The sequence below is a fragment of the Eleutherodactylus coqui genome, chromosome 7, assembly GCF_035609145.1.
Source record: "Eleutherodactylus coqui strain aEleCoq1 chromosome 7, aEleCoq1.hap1, whole genome shotgun sequence".
In the NCBI taxonomy this organism is placed as follows: Eukaryota; Metazoa; Chordata; class Amphibia; order Anura; family Eleutherodactylidae; genus Eleutherodactylus; species Eleutherodactylus coqui.
This window is the reverse complement of record NC_089843.1, coordinates 214440733-214463310: the sequence shown is the minus strand read 5'-3', so window position 1 is coordinate 214463310 and position 22578 is coordinate 214440733. Positions and strand designations below refer to the sequence as shown.

The 22578-nt window shown below is 45.8% G+C and overlaps 1 protein-coding gene across 1 annotated transcript in view; it reads left to right on the top strand.

Annotated features, from left to right (window-relative positions):
- The first annotated feature begins 4663 nt into the window (after positions 1 to 4663).
- SHROOM3 (shroom family member 3) overlaps positions 4664 to 22578 on the top strand; it is an 89629-nt gene continuing 71714 nt past the window's right edge. The window contains exon 1 of the mRNA XM_066574343.1: positions 4664 to 4937. The gene's annotated coding sequence lies outside the window, so the exon portion shown is untranslated. The remainder of the gene's footprint in view (positions 4938 to 22578) is intronic.

Below are 22578 nucleotides of genomic sequence, written 5' to 3'. Positions count from 1 at the left end.
CGGAAAATCGAATTTCCCATAATGCCTGCTGCACAAATCAGCGTGCAGCCAATCAACTGCCAGAGGTGGCCTTGCTGATGTCACCAAATATGTCCTCCATCTTGCATATGCCTATATAACAAGTGGTCCGTTGCTAGGGCCGGATATTCTACAGAGGATATATTGCTGCTTGTGTGAAAGCTTGTATACGGGGGCAGTATTGGATGGACAAGAAAAAATAAGCTGCATCCCATTTACATGCCTATTAGATAGCGAGCGTACTCGCTAAGGCAAACTACTCGAGCGAGTATTTCCTTTTGCGAGTACCTGCCCACTCGTCTCAAAAGATTCGGGTGCCGGCGGGGGAGAGCGGTGAGTTGAGGGAGTGAGCCGGGCGGGGGGGTGGAGAGAGTGAGAGAGAGATCTCTCCCCGTTCCTCCCGCTCTCCCCGCCCCCCGCCGGCACCCGAATCTTTAGAAACGAGCGGGCAGGTACTCGCTTAAGGCACTACTCGCTCGAGTAGTTTGCCTTAGCGAGTACGCTCGCTCATCTCTAATGCCTATACAAAACGTGGTCTGTACATTGGAGGAGGGTATATTTATGCTGCTGTCAATGTATATAACAGCGAAACAGACAGACAAATTAGGCTTTCGCACAGAGAATATTGCAGTTCTGCTGTTGATACTGGTGGAGGTGGAATTGCTGCTCTCCTTCTCCTGCTTCCGCCATGTTTCCTCCTACTACTACCCCCCTCAATTGAAAAATATGTCAATACGGAACTACAACTCTCATGTTTCCATGAGGAGCACACTCTGCCCACAAGGTGCTGTTGCTGCTGCTGCTCTCCTTCTCCCAAAACAAACATTTTCTAAAGCACAAGAAACTGCTCTATCTCTACAGCTGTTCCTTGGAGAAGGTCCGTGCTTGGCCGTTCTGTTCACCCAGTAGAATTAGTCCTTTGTAAAATTGATGACATTGCTTTTAAAGGCACCAGCACATCTGCTGCCCCCCTTGGCGTATCTTTTGGTAGCTCTACTGCTTTTCCATGGAGGGGGAGTATTCACCTGGCAGAATTTGTACTTGTAAAATTGATGACATTGCATGTTGCCTTCCTTTACACAATTTTTGATCTAGGGGACCCTATGTGAGCCTTTTGTTTTCAGGGACACCACTGTGGTATGATTAACCCACTACAGCAATATTTTTGCGTAGAATGGACACAGTGAACATAAGCCCAATTCTAAGGTGTACATGGCGTTCCACAGTGGGGTACACTGGACTGAGCCTCCATCCATCATTGAATGGAGTCCCTTTCTGATTCTGGCTTACTTAATACCAAGCCACCAAGATATGGCCTGCAGTTTGCTGCCTTGCCCAACCCATTGCTATCCCTTGTAGGAGAAAAGGGTGTCTTTTCTCTGACCACTACCCATCATTTTTTTGGCCGTTTTGCAGCGACTGTAGGTAAGGAAGTCCTGACCCAGTTCATACAACCTTTTAACTGTACTTGGCATGTATTGTTACTGAATTTGATATTTTGGAGTATCCCTACAGTATATATAATAGCTTCTCAACAAATAACCTGAGATTTGACATGCTCTAAACTACAAGTGTATCGTTAGCTAATTAGATGTCTGTACCGTACTGTAATGCAAATCCCCTAGGTACAGAATTGTGCACTAATTGCTTTTCCTGTGGTCCAGACAGAGGTAAATGCTAATTAATAGTCTGGTTTATGGTAAACTGTCTGCTGAGTGACTGCTGCCTATCAACTTAAAGGGCTATTATCCCCAAAGAGCTAGCCATTTATGTCCATGGAAAAGTAGTGTATGGACCCCGGACACAGAATATGCTTATTGGTGGGGAAGGTTAACTGTATACTATCCACATGGGCAGCATATGGACTGCAGTTGTATCCTTTACTAATAGTTGGCGTTCTCTATTACTTATTTCTTATGCTTATATAACTGTATATACTGTACATATATTGCTTTGTATGCTTTTGTTTTGCAGTTTGCCCAAATGGCAGGTCGGGGTGATCTGTGGCGTCGCTTTGATAGGCTGCAGTGGTTGACGGTGACAATAATAGTGCCAATCATTCGGTAGGCGAGTAGGCCCAGAAAAAATTTGGTTCAATGGGTAGGATGTGTGTAGCGTACCGCGGCATCATGTTGAGAGGAGTATTAGGGGTTTATTGTCTGTAGGAGAGAGCATGCATGGTCATCATATATGGTCCATATTGGAGCTGCTCTTGGCTTGCAGGTTGATTGGGCTTGGGGCATGTTCCACCATTTAGGAGTGTTGTGTATCTGGGGCCTGAAGAGGTCTAGAATGCGGTGGAGGTGGAAACAGACGGACAAATTATTGGGGTCTGTGGAAAGTTGTACAGAAGGTTCCCTGAGATATTTAGGGTGAACCTATGAGGGGAAACTGTTCTATTGTTCAACCAAACAAGAGTTAGGCATCACAGGAGAAGACAGTGAGCTAATAAAGCAACTGCTCGTCAGATAGGGAATAGGAAGGTTTACTGGTGATGGAGGGAAGTCTGTAGGCCTACTAGGCAAATCACTGCTGAAGGAGTGTAGGCCAAGAGCATCACTGGCCTGAGTGGGATTACCGCAGGTGGGAAAGTCTGCACTAGCTGTAGGGAGCGGGGAGGGAGCAGTAACAGTGGTGCAGTGCACAGACCCAGTGGATTAGTAAACCAAATCCAGGTTGTGACATGAACAAGTTCTGGGGATGACTGGAAGGAGTCACAGTGTAGTATTCGTCTCCTGAAAAATGCTGCATATTTCACGGACCAAAACTGCATGCACCCATGTGAATGAGCCCAAATGTAATCACTCCTTACCAAGGCTGTGGAGCTCTATACACTATGATGAAGTTTCTCCTCTTCCACCTCTTTAGCACTGAGCTTCCTACTTTTGGAGGGTGGCTAGGTTGCCCAGGTAGGGCTGTCAGAGCAGTGGCACCAGCTGTTAATTGCTGAACAGAGTGGTGTGGAGGTGTGCTGAAGCTCAGAATCTAAGATAGCGCCCGCTCCCTGTGCTGGCGCTGACCCCTCTGCCAAATGCTGGCTGTGTCCTTCAAGAAAAGTGGAGAGCCGTTCCTTCTGCATCCAGACCTCATCGCGAGCCACATAAAATTACATGGAAGGCCGGATTGGGCCTGCGAACCTTGAGTTTCACACATGCTGTAAGTGACCCTTTTTTTTGCCATGGTGTCTTGCTTTTGTGTTTCTCTCAGCATTGTCCTTTGAACCCTTTTGTCAAAAAGTTGTTTATGCCCATTGGGTCCTTATTGGATGGATGTTTTTCTTCAGTCAGACCATTCTCATCACCACTGCACGAAAAAACCTCACAAAGTTGGGAGTTTTTGAAATCCCGGCTTCGGCTAGTCTTGCATTGCTGACCATGCTTTGTGTGAAGTCACTCAGATTGTTCAATTTTTCCCATTCTAATGTGGATTCACACTGAAACTGCTCCACAGACAACGTGATTCAATACTTCACTCTGGGGTTATGTATCCAACTTCTCTACAAGGAAGCTCCAATCATGAAAGGGCAGTTGTCTCTAATATAATGACCATTCAGTGTATGTGGTTGTTTCATATAAGGCCCAATGCACACGGGCATATTTGCATTGTGGAATCCGGAGTGGGCGTCCGCCTCTGGATTTCCACTCGCAGAGGGAAAATCGCAGCATGTTCTATTTCAGCGCGGATTCCACGCGGACGGCTTCCATTGAAGTCAATGGAAGCCATCTGATCCGCGGCCCGTCTGCAGCGTCAGCTGCGGATGGGCCGCTGAATCCACGTCATCGCTTAGTGATGGCGTGGCATAATCTCTACTGTGCATGTGCACCAGCCGGGCCATCCGCAGTACAGATTAGAAGACCATCGGACAAGTACGCAGGGGTCACTGGTTGGGCACAGGGCCAATTCCGGTGCGGGATCCTGCATGTGGAATCCGATTCAGCCTGAGTTCTAGATGTTTGCAACTCTGCAGTCATAGATGTAACCAGAAGCTCTTGGACCCCGATGCAAGATCTGTAATAGGACCCCCTACCTACCATGTGCTGTTTATAATACTGGTGTCTTCTTATGTGATGGAGAGGCCGCTGGGCCCCTAAGGCTTCAGGGCCCGGTAGCAACTGCTACCTCTACACCCCCTATAGTTACGCCCTGTTTGCGGTAATGGAAAACATACTGTGAAATGTGATCCTTATCATTTAGGGAAACTTAGGAGTGAATTCTTTATTTTTTCCTTCACAGCTGAATATCTTGATTTGATGTGAACTTTTTTTTGCTATTCGTAGGCACTGATTAGATAAATGGTCGATATGCCCCGTAAACGGGATTTCTTCTTTTCTAACAATGCCACCTTTCCTTCAATAACTATTGCTGTGGAATGAAAATCGTGCACGCAATAAGAAGCTGAAGGGGGAGGGAAGCTCCTGATTTTTGAGTGCCAGATTCCATTTTCCAACTTTACAAGGGCCTTCATCTCTATTGTAATGCAAATCCAGTTCTCCAAGACTCCCAGCCAATCAGGCCCAGCCTCCTTGTGGGATTACCTGGTCTTGGTAGAGTGATGTGGACGAGAGGGGGAGGTGGAGGAAATCATTCACTTGTGACAAAGTGCTGGGCTTTACTGCTTGCAGTCTCAATGTAGGAGAGGAGAAAGTCCTCGCCACAAGTTCTCGGTAGAGAAGATGCATGTTCTGAGCTCTTGTAGGCTCCCTTCTGCTTCTCCATGTTGGAAGAGACATTGGAACGGAGGTTGTTGCTCTGTGTTTTTCACATGCCATGTACAGAAAGAGATGTCTGTGCACTTTTACTATTGAGTAGGTCTCTTTTTCGCTACTTGCTATAGCTTGGAGGTTGCTTCTCCTGCTTCGTCTTTTCCCACAGCCTAAGGCATCTTCAAACATTTACCCACGGGACATTATGTAAAAACGGTAAGGGTCCTTATTTTTTTTTTTTTCCGAATTAGACAAATGCATGTATTGTTGATAACGAGGGATGTTAATTAATGTGTGAAAGAACTTGACTTCTGCATATTTCATAGAAGCAATCTGACAGTAAGCTAATACTAAGCCGTACCACCGTTACCGAATCTATAGAATATGTTGCAGAATAGTGAGATAGACGGTCCTACTAAGATGCTTGAATGATAATCCGTACAACGCATGTAAGTCCTTGCACGGTCTTTCTTATAATGTTGTGGCTTCTCTTATTATTGTTGGTTTATATGTCGGCAATATTCCCGCTAGTGTCCAGCCCAAAAGAAGATAGAGAAGTATCAAGAATGAAAAGTGTATACCATACCCAACCAGAAATTGCCAAAATTAATTTACGCTGCAAATGAATATTAGGTCGAGAGACTGAAATGTCTGTATTACCAGGGCAGGGACTTATGATCTTTCCTTGGAACGGATACAGAATCAAGGGTACTACATGTCAAAGTCTGCTTTCACATCTGCGTTCGGGGTTCCATTTCCTGCTCCGGTAGGAAAGGGGAATCCCCTTGCCGAATGGATCCGTCTTATGATGAACCGAACGGACCCTATTGACTTTAATGGTGTCCAATTGGTCTCCAATGAGATGTTCCTGGAATTTAACCGGATGAAAAAGTCCTTCATACCGGACTTTTCTTCTGGCATTTTGTGTTAGATCTATGGTGGAACTTTCTAACGGAAGTTCCTAACGTAAATGTGAAAGCAACCAAAGGCTGGTGACACTTGAACGCTAGAAAATGGTCACTTTGTTATTCGATTAGTTTTTCTTCTCTACTCTCGGAATGACAGCAGTTCGGTCCTCTGGCACAGATCCATCCAAAAATCCCAGCATGCTGCGCTGTTTCATCCAGAAAATGTTGGACGCCATAACAGAAGCCAGACCCTTATAATGAATTGGGGTCCTTCTGGTGCCATTTGATTCCATTGTAGGACAGGTCCAGCTTTCCATTTTTCTCTTCTGATGATGGAACAGAAGAATGTAAAGTGATACACTGTAACCATGTGTTACTATAGCTAAAACTGACAAGGGAGGTGAGTATGGAAAGAAAAAAATGGGGGTAGAGTGAGCAGGACCACCGCTGTAGAGCCAGTCAACCAAGCCCACGGACTTTTTGACTTTAGACCAATGGCAGGCCCTCTTCCAGTGCTATGATGTGACCATCGTCTTTACAGTGTAACAATTCAGAGGTGACACTTGCGTCACTAATCTATGAAGAACATTGTAATCTGTTAAATGACCAGAGAGGAATAAAAATAAACTGAGTGTTGAAGGAACGTTGCGTTCCTCTCTTTTCAGGCCTAGATGTCAGCCTGTCTTAGGCCTCATTCACACTAGCAATGCGTTTTTCATCTAGCCGCATTGCGTCCGAAAAAGGCATGAACGGCTTAATCTCGTGATTTCTCGCTCATTCACATGGCAGAATTCCTTCGGCCGGCAGAAATACTTCCAATGGCTCAATAGAGCCAGTTGACATAGTTTAGCAGCGCTAGCCACTGCTATACTCTCCCTTTGCCGGCAGCTCCCATAGAAGCCTATGGGACCCACCAGCTGATCGCGGCCGAAAGATAGGGCAAGACCTATCTTTTCCGGCCGGTCAAGACATGGTGTATTTGGCCATGATGTTTCGATGTGGCTAAAAAGAGGCCATCTGAATGAATGCTTTGGAATCCATTACTTTAGATGGTCGCGATTTTCAGCCAACGTTTGATTGCGGCAAAATGGTCACGATAAAACGCTCGTGTGAATAAGGCCTTATAGGGTGGAACTGCATTCACCATTCTGCAGGCTTCAAAGCTGAAATCTCCCAGCATGCCTCAGAGGCTCAATCCCTGCTCAGAACATCAACTAGTGATTCAGATTCTGATAATTGTAGTTTTCCACCCGGAAGTGTACAACGATCCGATATAGGTCTCACACAGGGGCTTTTTACCACGATTAATTCAGCGTTTTAAATGGCGCGTAAATCGTGGTACACCACTTCCATTAGCAACCGATGGAGCCTCACAGACATGCACTCGAGTGCGACACTGGACGGTGCTTTCCAGTGCCGCGATTTTCAAGCGGAGTCTGTTCTATTTTTTGCGTTTAGCGCGCCTCATCAAGGATGATATGTGCTAAACCCCACGGTCGGACGAAAACTAAAGTAAAATCGCGGCAGAGCGGCCGAACTGTCCAACTGCACTGCAGTATCTCCTAGCGGATGCGTCTGTCGACAAGTTTGAGGACTGTTTCCAATTGAAACCAGGAGATTATGAATGCTGCTCTGCAATGTAAACCAGGGTGTAACTCCGGATTAGTAGAAGACAAGTAATAGCAATTTGAAGGGTATTCTTACTGTGTGCTTTAAATCAACACGGGGTCAGCAAACGATTGTATTTGTATAGCCAGCGTAGGTCGAGGTGATACTAGGCTATTCATTCAGTCTGTTCCAGAGTTTGCAGGCAATGGGGATAATCCTTATGGGGTTCTTCATCACCTGTCGTTAATACCAACATGTTACTTTTAATATATTGCGACATTCTTCAGTTAGGGCACGTTGGATAATTTATTTAACCCATTAAGGGATCAAGCACTGTAAATTTACACTGCTTGGTCCTGGGCTTTAATCACGGCAGATGGTAAAAATACAGGCGTGGGATTAAAGCTCCTTCTCCTGCAATGTAGCAGGTCGGGTCCTCTGCTGTTAGGGTGAATGCACATGGGCGGATGTGAATTGAGGAATACGGAGCAGGTGACCACAGCAATTAACGCCCATAGCATGCAAAGCAAAAGTGATTCCTCATGCACACGAGCGGGAAACCAATTGCGGATTCCGATTGCGGATGAAAAAAAATCGCGGTATACTCCATTTCTGTGCGGGCTTTGCATGGACGGCTTCTACTGAAGTCAATGGAAGCCATTCAACCCGCAGTTTATCCGTAATGGCAATTTCGGATTGGCTGCAGGTACCCGCGTCATCACCTAGCAACCGAGTGGGAAATTCTATACTGTGCATGTACGATGGCTGGACCATCTGCAGTACAGAAAAAGAAAGAAGACAGGTAGGCGGGGTCACCAGCCGCGATCAGGGCTGGATTCCACTGTGGGATTCCGCTGTCGGAATCCGGACCTGCTGTGTGCATTCGTCCTTAGTCACAGCCAAGGACGCAGAGGAGAAGGCAGAAGCCATTTTTACGGCTTCTGCCTTTTCTCTTGAAGACTACATAGTGCTCAGTGAGCGCTATGTAGTGAAGAGAGAAAGCCGAAGTGTCACTTCTGCTATTTGACCCAGAGATCACATGACTGCCAGCTGCCCCCTGCTAAGGCAGAGCTGCAGGGTCTTTCGCAGACCCTGATCAGCTCTGTTAGTGTTAATGTCACTATAGGGCAGGGGTGGCGAACCTATGGCACGCGTGAGCCTTCCCTGCTGGCACGCGCCACCATCGGCCGCTCACCACATTAGTGAATGCCTGCAGGGGCCACGGCTCCCCTGTCGGCATTCACTCATCAGTGCTGCGCTGATCCCGGTGCACACTGTGACGTCAGTGTGCAGCCGGGATCCTCCTCCTCCCTCGTCCCCCGACGTCTCCTACTTGGTTCCGCGAGAGCAGGGGAAGGAGGCATCCGGAAGCACACTGACGTCAGTGTGCACCAGCGATCGGGCAGAAGAGGAGCGGCACTACAACGAGGAGGACGGGTAAGTATATGGGTCCTGGGGGCAGGCATTATCACTGCTGGGGGTCTGCTGGGGGACCGCTGGGGGAGGGGGGCATTATCACTGCTGGGGGACCACTGGGGTGGGGAAGCATTATCACTGCTGAGAGAGCGCTGGGGGGCATTATTACTGCTGGGAGCTGTCTCTATTATTACTGCTGGCGGGGTGTCACTATTATTACTGCTGGGGGCTGCTTGGGGGTGTCACTATTATTACTGCTGGTGGGTTGTCACTATTACTACTGCTGAAGGCCGCTGGGGGGTGTCACCATTATTACTGCTGGGGGGTGTCACTATTATTACTGCTGGGGGGCCGCTCTGGGGGGTGTCACTAATATTACTGCTGGGGGCCCGCTCTGGGGGTATCACTATTATTACTGCAGGGGGGTGTCACTATTATTACTGCTAGGGGCCGCTGGGGGGTGTCACTATTATTACTGCTGGAGGGATGTCACTATTATTTCTGCTGGGGGTAGCTGGGGGGTGTCACCATTATTACTGCTGGGGGGTGTCACTATTATTACTGCTGGAGGGATGTCACTATTATTACTGCTGGGGGGTTGTCACTATTACTACTACTGAAGGCCGCTGGGGGGTGTCACCATTATTACTGCTGGAGGGATGTCACTATTAGTACTGCTGGGGGCCCGCTCTGGGGGTGTCACTAATATTACTGCTGGGGGGCCGCTCTGGGGGTGTCACTATTATTACTGCTTGGGGATGTCACTATTATTACTGCTGGAGGGATGTCACTATTATTACTGCTGGGGGTCGCTGGGGGGGTGTCACTAATATTACTGCTGGGGGGCCGCTCTGGGGGTGTCACTATTATTACTGCTTGGGGATGTCACTATTATTACTGCTGGAGGGATGTCACTATTATTACTGCTGGGGGTCGCTGGGGGGGTGTCACTATTATTACTGCTGGGGGGTGTCACTATTACTGCTGGAGGGATGTCACTATTATTACTGCTGGAGGGATGTCACTATTATTACTGCTGGGGGTCGCTGGGGGGTGTCACTATTACTGCTGGAGGGATGTCACTATTATTACTGCTGGGGGTCGCAGGGGGGGTGTCACTATTATTACTGCTGGGGGGGTGTCACTATTATTACTACTAGGGACCGCTGGGGGGTTTCACTATTATTACTGCCTGGGGGCCGCTCTGGGGGGTGTCATTAATATTACTGCTGGGGGGCCGCTCTGGTTTTTTTTACTATTATTACTGCTGGGGGGGTCACTATTACCGCTGGGGGGTGTCGCTACTATCGCTAGCATACGTTTACATGTGGCGAAAATGGGCAGGGCTGTTTCAAAATAGACAGCGTGCAGATTCTGACTGTTTTTTGGATGCGGAAATGCTGCAGAATTTTCCACAGAAATTTCCGCTGAGGACATTCTGCAGTATTTCCACATCCAAAAAACAATTAAAATCTGCACCCTGCCTATTTTGAAGCGGCCCTGTCCTTCTTTAGAACGATTGGGGTAAAATCATACATCGTGATAAGCCCCGCCCCCTGACGTGTTGGCACTTTGCAGTAAATAAGTGGGTTTTGGGTTTGCACTTCGGGCACTCGGTCTCTAAAAGGTTCGCCAGCACTGCTATAGGGGGATGTTTTATCTTGTAACTGAGGCTCCTATGGGATGCACAAGCTACAGTAGAAAAGTGTGAAATAGAAAAAAAAGACAATGTGAATGACCCCCGGGGGTCTTATATGATGTCATGGGGGACAAGATGTTGAAAAAAATAGTTCCAAAAATAAGTTTAGAAAAAAAATTACAGAATAAAATAAAAAAATATGTATGAAAAATAAAACAGCCCACCGCTGAAGCCAACCAAAACCGTCACCGTGTGCACCCTGTAATCTGAGCCAAACTATATATCAGAACTTCTGAAACAAAATGAGGAACCCATTCTTGTACTTTATTTTAGCGTAACTATATTAATTTAAAAAAAAAAGAACTATAAAATAAAAAAACACGCCACCATCGGCCGCTCACCACATTAGTGAATACCTGCAGGGGCCGCGGCTCCCCTGTCGGCATTCACTCATCAGTGCTGCGCTGATCCCGATGCACACTGTGACGTCAGTGTGCAGCCGGGATCCTCCTCCTCCCTCGTCCCCCGACGTCTCCTACTTGGTTCCTACTTGGTTAGCTTTTTGCCCTTAATAAAACTAAAGTAACTGTAAAAAAAAAAAAATCTGTGAAAAAAAGATGTAAATAATAGCCCTATATGTCACGTCGAGAAAACCAGCAAAAACTATTTTGGTAGCTGAAAAAAAAAATAGGATCATCACATGGGTAAAATCCCTTAAAAGCGTCTGGTCCTTTTGGACTAAAACACCCTGGTCCTTAGGGGGTTCACCCGTTTCTCGTATTCCGTGGACATTTTCTGTCATTTGTGGAGCACGCTTTAAAATGTGAACCTCGCTGGGATGACGTCCCAGATGAAGTCCTGCCGAAACACGCATTGGTGCTGGTACCATCCCAGTGGTGTACAGTATGTTCCTCTCTTATACCCAGTAACCCATTGACTCAGTACTGCGTCTCTATGTAGGCGTGAACAGTTTACAGTAACACAACTTATAATACATTAACCCCATGTTGGGATCACTCCGGTAGCGCTGTCATAACCATGTAAGGCTCATTCGAAAGAGCGTAATTCACCAGCATTTGCATGAACCGGTCCAAAGTAAAAAAAAAACAAAAAAACAGAAAGATAGGTTGCGCCCTACCTTTCCTTGAACGTATAAAAACTACGTGCCAGAAAGGTAAGGCGAGGCCTATTTTTACTCGTGTATAGTAATATCGTGCGAGAAACACAACCATGAGGGCTTAGTCACTTGTTTGTATATCGGCCGGGTTTTCACGCCCAGCCGATATACGGCGTCTCTCTCTGCAGGGGGAGGAGGCTGGAAGAGCTGGGAGCAGTGCACTGAGATCCCACCCCCTCTCCGCCCCTCGCCACTGTTTACAATGGGAGGGGCGGGATGGGACGGAGCTAAGTCCCACCCCCTCCCATTGCAAATAGTGGCAAAGAGAGGAGAGGGGGCGGGAGCTCAGTACACTCAGAACGCCTCCTCCCTCTGCAGAAAGGCACACCATACATCGGCTGGGCGTGAAAACCCGGCCGATATACAAACATGTGACTAAGCATTCTGAAATCACGGCTATCTGTTTAAGCCCGTATGGCTACTTCAGATGAGTGTGTTTTTGCTCTTTTTTGCACACATGGAGAATCCTGCATGCAAAACACGAAGAACAGAACCCATTGATTTCACTGGGTTCATTCTCACTTCTTTTTTTGGGCCCATGAAAAAAGGTAGGACCTGCTCTATCAAAGAGCCCAATAGAGATGTATAGGAGCCGTGCAAACACGCACATCTGCACACACGGGTATATATGCTAAATGCTGCACATACCTGAGTTCACTGACATCTCGTTAGGCTAATTAGCCATTTAAACCAGGGGGCGGGGTGATCCCCCTGCTGTGTGAATTTGCAGTGCAGACAGGCATGCAAAATATACTTGTTTCCTGCACAATAAAATTGCGCGGGAGCGAGCGTATTGTGAAACATGCTCATCTTACGCCACCCTTACACACCACAATAGGCCATTGAAGAGAATGGGCCGGCACAAGTATGTAGAACATATGCAAGAAACCTGCACATTCACTGCATATCATGGGCTCTTCTACAAGGGGTATTTGCACGCACCAAGTATCCAGGCGGAAGCTTATTCTGAGACGCGTACATACGCTGCATATTTATGCACCTGACATGCGCTCATGTCTGTGTGAGTGAGCCCTTACTCTGCTTAATGAGATTGATAATTTGGCAGTTTAGTGCCTGACTCGTGTATTTCTATAGGATTTCTACCTAGAAAATGATGTTTGATAACTAAGTTACGGCATGGCAGAACACGAATCACACAAAACACTTATTTGCATGCAGTCACATAACTAAAGCCCCATTTACATGCAACGATTATCGCTCAAAAGCCATTGTTTGAGCAATAATCGTTGTCTGTAAATGCTTCGATCTTTCACTCTTCGGCTGAACGATGATTTTTGGGCGAGCTTAAAATCTACATTCGGCCAGAGAGCTGATAGCAGGGACTGCATGCTGTGTTCTCCACAGGGAGCGCTGATTACATTATATTCAGCTTGCAGCCCAGCAGCAGAACAATGGAACTGTATGCAGGTAACAGATCACCTGCTGTTGTCAGCATACAGCTCCGGTAGCTAATTTACATGCAGATGAAGGTAATAAGCTGCTTGTAAGCATTAGTGCCTATTAGCAGTTTATGCAAAATGATCACTCAAACTGTCATTCTCCCTATCTTTTGAATTAATTTTGAGCGATCATTTTTGCGTGTAAAAGGGCCTTATGGCTACTTTCACATCTGTGGCGGGGAGTAGGATAGAAGAATCCCCTGGCAAAACCGGCCCATCTTATGATGGAGCCGAACAGTGCCAAATAGACCCCATTGACTATATTGGCATCTGTTCGCTTTCCGCTAAGCAGCCTGGCATTTTACCAGTAGAAGTCTTTTGTGCCAGATCTGCGGACTCCGAACCGAGGTTCCAGCGCAGATGTGATACCGGCCTAACTCTTGTATACGGTACGCTGCACACTGTGTGTTTTACAACTTCCTCTGCTAACCGGAGCTATGTCCTGCCAACGTGCTCTTGACTATTTAGTGAGGCATTAACTCCTGCCACGGGCAATGCATAGTGATGCATAATGAAGTGTTAGCACCGATTCTATACTATGTCTCCAATTAAATCGCTGTTACTCTTTGGGGCACAAGAAACGTTATAATGACACATTGCATGCCTTCTAGAAAAAAAAGTCTGGATGAACTTTTACTTTTCCGTATAGGGTTAAGTATATGTGACTATCCAGCTGTCAGCCCTGTAATACCAGAAGCGTTTTCGCCAGGGAGGTCATATTATCAGTTTATTTTAGAAGGTCTTTAGATGAAAGATTTTAAGCCTTTCAATGTAGAAAATCCCCTGCAATGCGGGCAGGATCACACTGTACATACTCTAAAAAGGAATTCCATTTGCCCCGACAAAGAGACGAAACTAAAGGCAACCAGAAAGTGTCGCAGGTGGTATCTTTTTGTTCTAAATTCTTTGAACGGCTCCCAAGAATTTGGTTTCTAAAGACATTAAGAGACACCCAATGAGTTGTGTGTGGGTGACAGATGAATAAGTTTACATGGGACAGTTGTGGAAATGGGCTGTAATAGAGAGCGCATTGCGAGGGTTAATATGTCATGGCTTACTGGGGAATCGTAATCTCTAAAGACCAAATTGAAATACTTTACATTTTACTTTGTGTCTGACTTTCTATTAGTGTCACCTTCATTATATTTAAAAGCTGAGCAACTGGCGGTCCCATTGAAGGGAATGGAGCGGAGGTGCGCATGCATGGCTCCCACTGCCCACACTTTGTCATGGGCTGCATTCTAAATAGTCCCCAACTGGTGGGACCTCAACTGATCAGCAAGTTATCTCCTATCCACTTGCTGTCATGGCAGATGGGCTCTCATATTTTGATCAAAATGAGAGCCCATCTGCTCAACTTTTATTAACACTGAAATTTCAAGACAGACAAAAAGAATGGGTTTGGCTGTAGGGTCCGTCTAGACCTGCCAACAATGTCAAAGTTCACTGGGGCAGCCAGTTTATACAGGCAGATACATCGTTGGCTTGTTCAAACAAGGACTCGTTCAGTCGTTCACATAACGCTGCATAAAGGACTGAGAATGACTGAAAGATCGGTATTTAAGTCGAATGATTCATGAATGAGCCAACGATGGGGAACAAAACGTTTTATCGTTCGTCCGATCGTTGGCTGCGTTGACACTGAACGATTAACGTTTATTTTTACTCGTTTGAGTCCAATGTAAAAGGGCCTATAGCAGTGATGGCGAACGTTTTAGAGACCGAGTGCCCAAACTGCAACCCAAAACCCACTTATTTATGGCAAAGTGCCAACATGTCAGGGGGCGGGGCTTATCACGACGTATGATTTTTACCTCAGTCGTTCTTAAAAGGACAAGGCTGTTTCAAAATAGACAGCGTGCAGATTTTGACTTCTTTTGGATGCGGAAATGCTGTGGAATTTGCCACAGAAATTTCCGCTGAGGTCATTCTGCAGCATTTTCACCTCGTGTAAACATTTCCCAGCAGTGATATTGACCCCCCCTCCAGAGCGGCCCCAGCAGTAAGGGTGACACCCCCCACAGCAGCCCCAGCCCTAATTGTGACCCCCTCAGAGCGGCTTTAGTGGTTATAGTGACCCCGCACCGTGGCCCCAGTCGTAATCCCACAGTGGCCCCCCCAGTAGTAATAGTGACACCACACAGTGGTCTCAGTGGTAATAGTGACATCCAACAGTGGCCCTAGTAGTAATAGTGACATCCCACATCAGCCCAGTAGTAATAGTGACATCCCACAGCAGCCCCCAGTAGTAATAGTGACATCCCACAGCGGCTCCAGCGGTAATAGTGACACCCCACAGTGGTCCCCAGTAGTAATAGTGACATCCCATAGCAGCCCCCAGTAGTAATAGTGACATCCCACAGCGGCCCCAGCGGTAATAGTGACACCCCACAGTGGTCCCCAGTAGTAATAGTGACACTTCACAGCGTCCCCAGTAGTTATACTGACATCCCAAAGTAGCCAATAGTAGTAGTGACATCCCACAGTGGCCCTCAGTAGTAATAGCGACATCCCACAGTGGCTCCTGTAGTAATAGCACTCCTCCCTCCCCTCTGAGACCCAAATTCCCACCCGCCATACCTCCTCTGTTTGGCGCTGTTGCTGCCACTGATCCCAGGAGCACACTGTGACGTGCTGCCAGACACCTCCTCCCTTCCCTGCTCTTGCGGAACCAAGTAGGAGATGCCAGAGGAGGGGGGAGGAGAATCCCGGCTGCACACTGACATCACAGTGTGCGCCGGGATCAGCGCCTCTAGCAGCGCTGTCGAGTGAATACCAGCAGGGGAGCTGTGGCACCCTGCCGGTATTTACTAATGTGGTGAGCGTCCAACGGCGGTGAGTGCCAGCTGGGAAGGCTCTGAGTGCCGCCTCTGGCACGCGTGCCATAGGTTCGCCACCACCGGCCTATAGGTTCAAACTCCACCAACACTATCAGAAAGACAAGTCCAATCAATTAATGAATGACTTTTACCCCGCTCTTAACAAGAAAGATCGGGGCCAACATAAGCAATTCATTTTCTAAACAAAAACAATAAGGGGGAGGGGCAGGTGACTTCAGCGACCGTTCCAGAGATGGGTGAGCTAACAGCTCATCCACCCCATAACCAACTTTTTTATCCCCTGTGCTCGACAACTAGACCTGATAGGTCAAAGCATTGACCAATCAATCAAGCATCTCCAAGGGCAGAAAAACTGCCTTGAGATGCCTCAAAGTGTCTGGAAAACACCCACCAAAACTGAAGGAAAGGATCCACAAAGGATCTACATACTCCCATATGGATCCCTACACAAAGTGCGGGATCCCTGCCATTACAATAAAGCTGCTTCTATGTATCTATAGCATCACTAACATTTTAATCAGAACCACATTCTAAAAACTTTCATTTAACGATTCTTACGGAGTCTACAAGACCTCCTTGTCGAATTCTTGAAATACTTTAAGGATGAGTGGAAGATAAAGAGACCTGATAATTTATGGTTCTAAGATTTCTCTGTCCTGACATTATCAGTGTCTTGTAAATCTAAGCATTGTGACCCAAAATGCTGTAGTATGTACCTCTTGGGTATGGCATCCTATAAACAATAGACCACACATTTTTCCTCCCACCCCTAGACAAGCATTGCTGTAGGAGAAGGAAGCCACTTTGTCAAGAGCATTGAAAAGTCAAACCTTGAATATCTTGTGCGGAAGTGTTTCCTTTTGCTTCTCAACAAAGAACTACCTTTCTCTTCTATAGTCTCTTTATAGAACTTCACAAATCACTGCTTGTCCACAGACCAGTTTAGAAGAATCTTTTCTCATATCAAAGTTCAGCCGTCAATGAGCCGTTCACAATACATTGGTTACCAGGTTGCTTCATTGTGCGCTATGGTGTGAATAATATCAACTAAGGCTCTGTTCACATGTGACGGAGGCTCCGTTCAGAGACTCGGAGCTGCCGAAAAAAATATTGCAACATTTAGCACCATTTTTCTGGCCAAATAACAGACACCATGATGGAAAATGATGAATCTCGTCAATATGGTCCATCAGGCGCCATTGGTGTCCATCCTGTGACGAATCTAGCACTCTATTGTTTCTGATTCTGTCATAACGGACAACTGGAAATGACAACACAGATGTGAACAGAGCCTGAGGAAACACATACGTAAATGTAGATAGAACACATTATTCCACACAAGCATAAAGCTTCAACATAGAGACAGAGATTGTTGTTAGACTCAGGGCATATCCAAGGGGCTACTGGGCATGTGCCCCAGGTGCTTTATTCCATTGGGGTACCAACAAGCTACTTTTGTTAGACTGCTCGAAAGATTGACTTCTGTTAAAATGGCACCAGCCTTCATTTTTTCTATATTTTTTTTCGAAACGTATCTCCTTCTTTTCCAGTGGTTTGGTTGACTTGGTGTTAAGCAAAAAATTGCAAGCAGGTGTACTCAAAACGCGTAGGTAGTGGTGTCTAATCGTACGAAACCGGTTCTTACTCAAAGTTGGTACCTCCTTTTTACCTACTAATCAACTAAACATCTACTCCTATCTTTCATGAATACCCTTCCTCACAACTGATAGCTCATTGATTTAATCCCTCCAAAATGCACATATCGCTCGAATTGGTGATACATCATTCAATTAGAGTTTTTCAGCAGCCCACTTGCCAGCTTTGCTGCATAGACTGGGGCAAAGTTAGCAGAGTGAGAGTGTCATGAACCTGGCAGGGTATATTGGATATCTTATCACCAGTTTAGGGTTAGCGTTGGCAGCATTGAAGCATGGAGTCTAACAGACCCCTTCCTTCCTCCAGTGTACACCAGGGACCACTGCAAGGCATTATGGACATAGATCCTGGAGACTAGCAGGTAGCAGCCCACTATATGCCCCTTACCATAACTAGCTAGAGACTGATAGAAGAGGCTATGCCAAATTGGGACGCAAAAGAGTAGTCAAACAAAGTCTAGTTGATGGTCACAAACACACTGCAAGAGCGCTGGAATCGAAATAAGACCTAATACTCTGGCACCTGATGGTGTTCAGAATACGCTTTATAAGGGCAATCCTATTAAACTAACCTGGGTGTCATGTGACATCAGAGGGAGGTCTTCAAATTTAGAGGTAGTTCTAATTTTGTAGTAACGTGTACTAGTCAATCGAGAGAGCTTTGGTGGTACATCACCCACTAAAGGGAGCTCCAATGTTGGAAACAGCTGATAGATGATGTATGACAGGAGATGAGAGTCTGCGCAGTTGCTGCAAACTTTGGACATAGTTAGTAGGCGCTTGTTAAGACATAACTGCCCGATTCCCATTTGCCCGAGCGAACAAGCTGTCTACATCATCACCATCTCGTCCGCACTCATGCAGCCTGTTTAGACTGCACGATTCTTGTTCACTTCTCATTCAGTGTTTCACATTCCTATGTGAAACCCTGACCGATCCGTGTTTAAACTGCCCTATCCGGCGTTGGTTTTCATGCCAGCTGAGACAAAACGATGAATGAGAACCTCCCGATTCTCGTTCGCCATTCAGTCAACTGAACAATTTTCCTTCACCGTCGTTCTTTTTAATGATTTTGTGAACGATAATCTTTACGTCTAAACGCAGCTTCACAGAGATGGATTTCTATTGTACTGTTGGGAGCCTAGACAATGCAGGATAGCAACACTATACATACAGATGAGGCTCTAGATGCACACCCCTATCAATGCTCTATAGGAAAAGGAGTTTTTTTCTCCGTCACTTCCTGTAATAATTCTATGACAATTCTCTGTCAATTAATTTCCATTTATTGCAGCTGCCATAAAGCATGCCATTATAAAAGCAATACAGGAAGAGAGTGCCCCCGCCTCCCAATATGGCCGTTCCTAAGAAAGTTTTTAAAAATCAAAAACATTTTTAAAAAATTACATATAATTTGTCTTCTATAGACATATGTCTAATTAGTAAAACTAGCATTCAATACTTGAGATATTCCCTTAGACAGGAGGTATATTAACGTATATACTCGAGTATTAGCCGAGACAATAAGTTTCACCACAAAAAACTCGGAAAACTTATTGACTCGAGTATAAGCCGAGCTATACTCCAGTATATACTAGGTTAAAAAAAGCTCTATACTCACCTTGCAGCCGGCATCTGTGTCTGTGCGACAAGCTGCTTGAATTCTCCCCGCTGTCATCCCCCACCGTCCTCTCTGCTTCGCTCTGTCAGTGCTGTGTAAGTAAGTGCTGTGATTGGATTGAGCGCCAGCCAATCACAGCTGGCGCTCAATCCAATCACAGTGCTTACTTACACAACACTGACGACTGGGGATTTGAAAGCTGAGCAGGGAGATGACAGCGGGGAGAACTCTAAAGCAGCTTGAGTAGGAGTGTATAATCGAGCAACGGGTGTGATTGGCTGATGCTCGATCCAATCACAGCTCTTACTTACACAGCGCTGACGGCGGGGGATGACAGAGCTAAGCAAAGAGGACGGCGGGGGATGACAGCGGAGAGAATTCACGCAGCCTGCCGCACCGCCGCCGGAGACACAGACTCCGGCTGGGAGGGGAGTATGGAGGATTTTTTTTAAGCCTTCCCTGACTCGAGTATAAGCGGAGGGGGGCTTTTTCAGCACAAAAAAATGTGCTAAAAAACTAGGCTTATACTCGAGTATATACGGTAATTATAAATTAAAAGTTTTAAGTATGGTACGTCAACCAAAGACATGACTTTCTCAATGCTTGCACTAACGTCTCTGTATGTCTATACATTTTTTTGCCGAGTTCAGAGTAGGCATCTGCCGTTGCGTGTGAGCGTGTGTGTGGTCTACACCGTATTTGTGTTTTTTTCAGTCAAAAGACCATCACATCATGTCCTTTTAATGGCCTCTCATTGCTGTTCTATACAATTATTATCCAATTGTATGTTGATAATCTGGAACGGTCACAGCAGTCTGTAAAGTGACGAGTCTGAATATGTGGGTGGAGCGCTGGTTGGTAGTATAACAATGTGCTTGATTCTATTGGTTGGATTCTAAGCGATGTACAATTGTGTATTTAGTTATCTTTATCTTAACTATTTTATATATTTTGAGCAATTTCATTCCTCGTCTCATTGTGCTTCATAAAAAAAGAAAAGTTTTTGGTCCATCATGCTTTGACTGTAGTTATGAACCTTCCTACTAACGGATTTATGCATAGAAATGTATATAAACGCCGACTCAGACATCCATCCCAACAATGAACTATCTAGCAGACTGTCTAATTAAAGCATTAATTGCTTTGTTTAGACCCAACCTTTTATGAATGGTGGAATTGATTGACATGACTGTATTCTAATAGGACCTCAGTCTGCTTTACAACGGTATTAGGGCATGTTTGAGATGTCCTGAATGGAATGAGAGCCATTCATTCTCATTCTAAGATGTCTTCTCTATCAGCCCGTAGGATTTATAAGTAAACAGTCAAGGTGGAAAGAAAATATCACCATTTTATCAGGAAAATGCTTATTAATCCAGCCATGCACAGAAGGATATCTGAACGAGCCCCAGCCAGGCATCTCCTAAACCTCCATGTTTATTCCAAGTAACCGCGCCTTTCGGATTGGCCGTGTATATGTCCTGTTGGGTCAATTATTGGACAGCATAAAGACACCTTTGCACACTTCAATTCTAGAAATGCATGATTATCCTAACTCTAGGTAGGTATTCAATGTATAGGCTGATCAGCTGAAACAGTATTGTTAAATATGGTGATGTCACAGCTCGCCGGGCATATCGGATAGGAACATGGGTGACATCACAGCTCCAACTCACATGGTGCATGCTCAGTGTCATTCCAACATTGGACGCTGACATGAATACTTCTCTGCTGGGGTCTTAATGCAGGAGCATAACTATAGGGGATGCGGTTACACCCGGGCCCAGGAGCCTTAGGGGGTCGAGAGGGCCGCTCTTGTCTCTATAGGGAGCCTGGTACTATGAATAAAGCATTATAATTGGGGGCCCTGTTACAGGTTACTGTGATTGGATCACAAGCGCCGCTGGCTCAGTCAATCAGAGCTGGCGCTCACTGAACCAATCAGAGGCATTCAGTGATGTCATTCACTGAATGGCTGTGAATGATTGAGTGTCGGCTCTAATTGGTTGAGCTCGCGGCACTCGTGACCCAATCACAGCACTCGCTTGCTGGTAGTGGGGTATTCAAAGCCCCTTTACTAGGAAGAGAATACTGTCAGCACAAAGGACACGGCAGCATGCCACAGCACAGGGACCAGCGCGAGGCACCTGGATACCGCCGATAGGTGTTTTTTCTTTTTTAGATCTAGTGTAGCTAGGGCTTATTTTCAGTGGAGGGTTTATATTTCAAGCCCCCCCCCCTAAAAATCATGGTAGAGCTTATTATTGGGGTAGGTCTTATTTTCAGGGAGACATGGTATTATCAGTTGTAGCTACCATTATCCTTTTTTCTAACTAGGAAGAGTGAAGGTCACCCTCGGTTTATGACTTGGGATCGCCCTCATCAGAGCGAGTGCTCCACTTTTAGGTAGAGTCTCCTCGCATCAGTGAGTTCGGGTTAGACCTCCCATTTCTCACTTTTACTTTGATATTAGTTTGTTGTATGCGCTATGTTAATATATTACATGTATAGCCGTCCTGTTGGGGCAATAAATGACTTCCAATCCAGATGAAGTTTTTGGCGTCCAGCTCGGATGTAACCTCTGGGTTATACAGAGCTGTAATATGGCTCCCTTGAAGTCTATGCAGCTTACTGTACATCTGCTTGCCTCTAATTCTTTGTTCCATTGAACATCATTCTCTATAATGCCTCTAAGGAATGAAGCCTCTGTAATATGGCAGTATATGGGCACATTACGGGGTGCCTTGACAGACTTTAAGCCTCATACAGAGAGAGACAGAATTCCATTTTTAGCTTGTAATGTTGAAATAAATGGTTCAGTTGCATTCAAAATGTGAGGAACGCATAAACCCAAGAGGAATACATTTTCCCATCCCTGCTTTGTATGTTCCCTGCTGATTAATTTGTCAGGACCGTTTCTAAAGTCTGTTGCTCTTCAGTCACGCCAGGTCCTATCTGACAGGTTTCAGTTAGGAACTTGTCCTAGACCGCTGAAGAGTTGAGCTCAGGCAGGACGGGTGCCAAAAAAGATTTGTTAAGAGGCAACTACTGTGTTACTAGAGGTGTGTGTGTCGACTTAACAAGCGAAGATAACCTTAATATTGACCCACAGGGTTAATCTAAGAATTTATGGCAGTATGTTAATAGTTATTTGCCATTTCCTATAAGAAGCATTCCAACAGCCCTATCTTACAGAGTTGCTGAATCACTGCCAAAATTGTATCATTTTCACTATTTCTTTTTTCTCTTATACCATAATTGAAGGAAACACTAAGAGCTCGATTAGTTTCTAAGAACCGTACATGTAAACGCTTTCATTGGAAAGCATTGGTTCTAATAGAGCCACTTTTTTAGTGCAGCTATTCATGCGCTAAAACAAATCGCTCTTCTGACCGAGTCCTTAAAGGGGTTGTCCCGCGAAACAAAGTGGGGGTATACACTTCTGTATGGCCATATTAATGCACTTTGTAATATACAACGTGCATTAAATATGAGCCATACAGAAGTTATTCACTTACCCGCTCCGTTGCTGG